Source organism: Prionailurus bengalensis, chromosome A3 (assembly GCF_016509475.1).
Source record: "Prionailurus bengalensis isolate Pbe53 chromosome A3, Fcat_Pben_1.1_paternal_pri, whole genome shotgun sequence".
NCBI classification, from domain to species: Eukaryota; Metazoa; Chordata; class Mammalia; order Carnivora; family Felidae; genus Prionailurus; species Prionailurus bengalensis.
The window spans coordinates 906,305-912,304 of record NC_057354.1 but is presented as its reverse complement, the minus strand read 5'-3'; positions in this window follow the sequence as shown (position 1 = coordinate 912,304).

The window sequence follows — 6,000 nt, the reverse complement described above, 5'->3', positions numbered from 1 at the left end:
CAAAGCCCTGGGATGAGACCCGCAGGGTGGAACTGTATGGGGACAGAGCCTCAGTCCATCCCGGACACCACTCAGACCCCTCTGGCCCCCCTCACACAGCAGGCCACCGGTCCTCAGGCCCTCCCCGAGCACACGGGGCGGACGGAGCCCCTGGTGAGGCCAGCGCCCAGGGCCTGGGGGTGCCCGCTGCCCATTTTCAGGCTCCGGGTGGTGCCCGTGGTTGGAGGGACCACGGCTGCAGCAGGGCGTCGGTGGATGGTCGCGGCCGTGGTTCAGGTGAGGCAGGGCTGACCTGGCTGTTGGGCTGCAGGGAGATGGGGCTCCTCAGAGCGTGGGTCACGCCCGACGCCTCAGGGCCGGGTCCTCCATCCCAGGAGGGCGGTCACACAGGGACGGGGTCTGCCTCCATCCCGATGCTGGGGTCTTACCCGGAAGCCCCTCTCTTCCCCCGTGGGACAAGTCTGTCGTCTTCCTGGATGGCCACCTTCACACAGTGACCCGGAGACTCAGGACCCGTGCTGACGTGAGCCCGGGAGTGCTTTGACCCCGCTGGCCAGATGGCCTCTCCCCCAGCTCCCCCCACAGCCCCCCACGCCCCCTCCCTGCTGCCTTGCGATCCCCACACACCCTGCTTGGGCTGAGAGGGGCACGTCTGCCGAGGAAGACTCCGGCAGGCAGGCCACGGCCACCTCTCCAGGACCAGCCCAGCTCCTGGACCCCCCAGGGCACCCCTGCAGCCTCTTTCTGCCCCTCACCTGGCCACACTGCTCCCTACTGAGCAGCACTAGCTGCTGGGGTCACGGCCCCCCAGTCCCGCCCTCCTGACCCCAGAGCCTGCCTTGCAGACCGTGTCCTGCCGGGTCTGCACCTGCTCGCCCGCAGCCACCGCCACCAAGCCTGCAAGGGCCTGCCTGGAGGCACGTGGCCCCCGTCCCCTGTCCTCACCAGCACGTGCGGCTCCAGACCCCCACAAGGACCCCTCTGGCCGCTCCCCCTTTCGTGGGGCTGACCTGGACTGCAGCCGCGCCCTCCCTGGCGGGGGCACAAGCTAAAAGCAGCCTGTCTTCGGGACTCTGAGTGAGCCCAGGCCCAGTGCCTGCAGACACCAGCTAAGGGTAGGAGGCGCAGGTGGGGGCTCAGCCAGGGGAGAACCTGGGGCCTAGACGTTGAGGCCACCCGAGGCCCTGGGCTCAGGGAGGGGGCGCCCAGACCTGCCCTCCCCTCCCCTAGGCAATCCCATTAGCTCTCGGTGGGCATCAGCCGTGTGTGGTACCTGCAGACCTTTTAAAATCTGGATGCAGAGGCAGGCGTCCTGCAAGTCTGTTCTCTGCTCTCCCTGGAGTCAGGGGTGCTAAATCCTCAGGCCTCCGCAGCCCCAGGAGGGGACTTCCTGTAGGAAGTGGGCCACGCCAGCCCCGCAGGAGGCGCTGCTGGGCCCCCCTGCTGCCCCCGGCCCCCACCCCGGCTGCAACGCGCATCCTCATCTGAATCAGACCCCGCCAGCCACGCGCCCTCTAGAAGCGAGGGGAAGGCTGAGCACAAGCCGTTCAGGTGAGCGAGTCCAGCTCAGGACCCGAGGGGGCGTCTACTCGCCAGCTAGGCGGGTGTGGGGTTCTGGGGGAGAGAGATTTTAATGGGATTTCTGTGCCCATGGCTGCGCTTGCCGGACGAGGCCTCCAGGGAGGAGGGCCATGCCCCTCGGCCTCCCCGCGCCCACCACCCTGCTGGCCCAGAGCTGGTGCCCAGGCCAGGGCAGGCCTTAAGGTGGCGGCTGCCCCTGCCCTCGGGACACACAGAGAGGCTGGGCAGGGCACACCCCCCACCGGGGCCTGGACACACCTGGCGTCCACTCCAGGCCCCCCCTCCCCAAGCCACAGCCGCCTCCTTCCTGGCTTCTCAGGAATGGATTGACCGGGCACAGTCCCCACCCGCCTTTCCCCCGGGGCCCCCTCGGCCCAGCCAGGCTCAGACGGACGGGGTGGGCACTGAGGGCACCGGCAGGGCCCGCCCCTGAGTCTCACCCCACAGACGACCCAGGGGCCGGAGGGGGAGCCCGGGAGATCCGGACTCGTGAAGATAATGCCCAGGGTGGTCCTGCGGGAGGGATGGTGGTACCACGGCCAGGACCACTGTCCCGGAGCAGACGGTGACCCAGCCCAAACCTCCGTGTCCTCACTGGCCTCTGAAAGGCATAGTTGCCTCTAGTGCCTGTGTGGACCATAGGTGATGGGGCACACACCCCCCCCCCGTGATGCCCGGTGTGGGGTCCGGAAGCCTGCCTTTCTCGGTAGTGAGGCCCCTCGCTGTCAGGATCCCCTGTGACGGGAACAGCACCAGCTCAGGTGCGGGCCCACATGAGCCGGGGACACTCGGACACTTTGGAGGGACTACTCTGGAGAAGTGACCGCTGGCCAAATGCATCTGTGGATCCTGGTTAGAGAAAACTCATTAATCAGCCCTTTTTTGTTGCCTCGTCGTGCGAATTCCCCTGTGGTTCCTGGACTGGGGCGCATGCACTGACCACGCTGATTTGAACGCAGAGCTATCTGGGGGCCTCTGTAGGCAATGGGGTTCCGCAGAGCACCTTCTGGGAAAGGCTGGACCCCAAGGTCGGGATGGACGGCGGGGTCTGGCTCTGCTCTGGGACCTAGGAAATGCTCTGTAGGCTCCATGGGGACCTGGGAGCCAGAGGCCCGGGGCTCCATGAGCGTCCATGGCAGACGCCAGGCCCTGGTGCCAGCCGCTGTCCTGGCAGAGTGAGCCCGCCCACCATCAGCCCTGTGCTGTGCTCTCAGCCCCCCTCCTGGCCTTCCTTCCCCCCTGTAATAGTTACCCTCAGAGCAGGAAATCTGGGTAGCGGGACCCTGTTATGCCCGACCAGCTTCCCCGGGAGGGCGGGCAACAGGGAGAAGTGGGCTGTGGGGCAGCGCAAGGGGGGCCTGACCGGGATCTGAGCCAGGCCTCTGCGGGCCTTGCCAGGGGGCGGCCGTGAAGGTCACAGGACCCCCGACACTCGGGACCTCGGGAGACCACGCCTTTGGGCAAGAGCCCCCCACGTCGACCACAGACAGTGAGACCCCAGTTCCCCGGGCCGGGCTGGCAGGAGTGACCTTGGGTGACCTTGTGCACTCGGGCCCGTGGCCCTGGTCTTGCTGGGGTCCTGTCTACTCACAGTGACGATGGTGTGAAAGAGGATGTGTCCGGGCAGAGGAGAGAGAACATGTGATGGTCAGAGCCAGCGATTCCAGTGCGACCAGAGGGTGACACGCCTTCCGCCACGAGTAACCCCCTCCGCCGGCCCCCCAGGAGTGGAGGACAGAGAGCAGCCCTCAGGACAGGCCTCGGCCCCGGGAGGAACGGCAGGGAGGGCTTGTGGCCTTCAGCTCGGCCCGGGGGTGCCCCCACAGGGTCCAGGCCCACAGGGTTTACGAGCCTCCCGCCTGAGCACACAGGCCCCTCCCTGCCCCTCCCCTCCCCGGGCCAGCTGCTTGCCTGCCTGCAAGTGGAGGACAGCCAAAAGGGACACTCACCTGCCACGGGAAGCCGTGCGGTAGGCGGGGCCGAGGGCAGGCGCAGGGGGGCGCAAGCCATCACCCCGCTGCTCTCCTGCCAGAGGCGCCAGGCTGCTCGAGAGGCAGTAATCCCCCTGCTGGCAGTCCCCCTGTGCCCCGGCCGCGGCCGCCTGCTCCCCAGGGTTTGCTGAGGGCCTGGCTTGGAGCAGGGCGCCTCGGGACACGCCACCGGGCTGCGCCTGGAAGGACCCCTCCCCTCAGTCTGGGATGGGCTGGCAAGGGGCTTCCGTGGGAGGAGATCAGCTCCCCGAGGGCAGGCACAGAGCAGGGGACCCGTGATCCCCCCTGTGCGCGCGGGCGCTGGGACCTCAGAGGCCCACGGGGGCTGGGTGCCTTGCAGTCCCTGGTGGGGGTGGGGGAGGACAGCGCGGGATTTGGGGCTTGGCCCGGCTGCCAGCGGGGCGCCCCCACCTCTCCAGCCCAGAGCTACACCGGAGGGAGGCACGTGTTTGCAGACTCAAGCGTCGGTCCCACCGGTAAAGGCTGTGCACGACCAAACCAGGGACAAGACGGTCGGCTGGGGTCCTACAGCTGGTTTTGCTCACAGGTTTTAAATACAACTTGCCTGAAGAAGCCTTGCGTGGACCCCGGTTAACTAGCTGAATGCGAGGTTTTCTCCCCAGCCCGAGAGGGTCACGCTTCCCCACCCCACGTCCTCCTCCCCTGCTCCCCGCAGAAACTCATTCTTCTTTCCCGACCTCATCCCGGACCCTCCAGGGCCCATCCTCCAGCCCACAGACTGTGTGTGTTTCCATGGCAACCTGCACGTGCCTCCCACTGTGAGCTTTGAAGGTGGGGGCCCCCCCTGGATCTCCAGGAGAGTGGGGCGCAGAGGGAGGCCCCGTGAACTAAGCCCGGCCTCCCTGGGGGCTTGGCCTCCCTGGGGGCTTTGCCTCCAGCCTGCTCTCAGCCATTGCGTCTTCTGCCTGCTGTCCCTGACCTCATGCGTTCTGGAGAGCAGCCTAAAAATGGAAACTGAGGCACAGAAAGAGTGGGGGGGGATCTTCCCATTAGCAACACCCACACCCCCTTCCTAGGGAACTGGAAGTCACCAGCAGGAAGTGTCCCTGGAACAGGATGGCGGGCCACCGGCCCTCTGAGCAGGGGCACCAGGCCAGCCTTGCCTCCTCACCCAGAGCCCCCCTCGGTGGCGATGGCTTTTGCTGCTCAGGCACCATTGGCCGTCCTGGTGCGGTGACGTTTCTGTCTGGTGTGTCCCCTCTCAGAGCAAGCCACTCCGATATGCCAGCACCTATCTTGGACTCTATGGCACCTTGGAGAGGCGGACTCTGTGCATCTGGGCCGACGTCAGCGAGGGTCAGTCCCAGGTCCTGGCGGCACAGGCACCCGGGTCCCCTGTGAGCCGGGCGTGGCCGAGCTCCAGCCTGTGGCTTCACCACCCTGTATGCACCCAATACGGCAACCGAGAAATGTTCCTCTGGGCCCCGGATGTTCTCTCCCGGGGCAAGGGATAACTAGTACTCTTTCAGACACACGCAGGCCCTACGTGTCGGTTTTTGATAGCAAAATCATTGTTTCTGATGCAAACTTCTCAGGCCACAGACATTGCTGGAATTTGGCTGAAAAAAAATGGGGGCCATCTGTCCTGCCATAATCCCAGGCACCTGCCAGCCTCTTCACTCTTCTTCCCTCCCTCCCTCCCTCCCTCCTTCCTTCCCTCACTCTAGACCAACCCACTCACCTCCAGACCAGCTTCAAACTCATTTGAGTCCTGGGGTCAACCTCATTTCCCCAGTGGCCCTTGACATTTTCCAGAGAAAGAAGGGAAAAGCGGGCATATATTCGAGGAGCACCTGGCCTTACCTGGTCTCCATGTGACATTCAACTCAGAGAAACCAGGAGCAAGCAGCCGGCCCCACTGCCCACCTCCAGGCTCTGCCCAGCCCCCACCTTTGCCCCCTGCACGACTCGAGGGGCAACGGCTTCCCTCCTCCTTACAACCCGCACCCTGGCCTCTTTGTGTTTGTATCTGGGAACCCAAGGTAGGGTGGGGCTCTTCCCGGGTGGTGCAGAGTGTGGAGGGGGCTCTGGGGCGTCAGACTGACCTGGGAAATCCCTTCCGTGGGCTGCCTGCTCTCGGAGGCCCTATCGTCTCCTTCCTCAGCCTCTGATTTGGCTCAGGTAGGACATCATTTAAGTAGAAGCCCATTTGGGGCGCCTGCGTGGCTCAGTCGGTTTAGCGTCTAACTTTGGCTCGGGTCACCGTCTCGCGACTCGTGGGTTCAAGCCCCTCGTTGGGCTCTGTGCTGACAGCTGGAGCCCGGAGCCTACTTTGGATTCTGTGTGTCCCTCTCTCTGCCCCTCCCCCATTCATGCTCCATGCTTTTTCTCTCTCTCTCAAAAACGAACATTAAAATTTTGTTTTAACTTAAATTTTTTAAAAAAGGACTTTCACGTACAGGAGCGA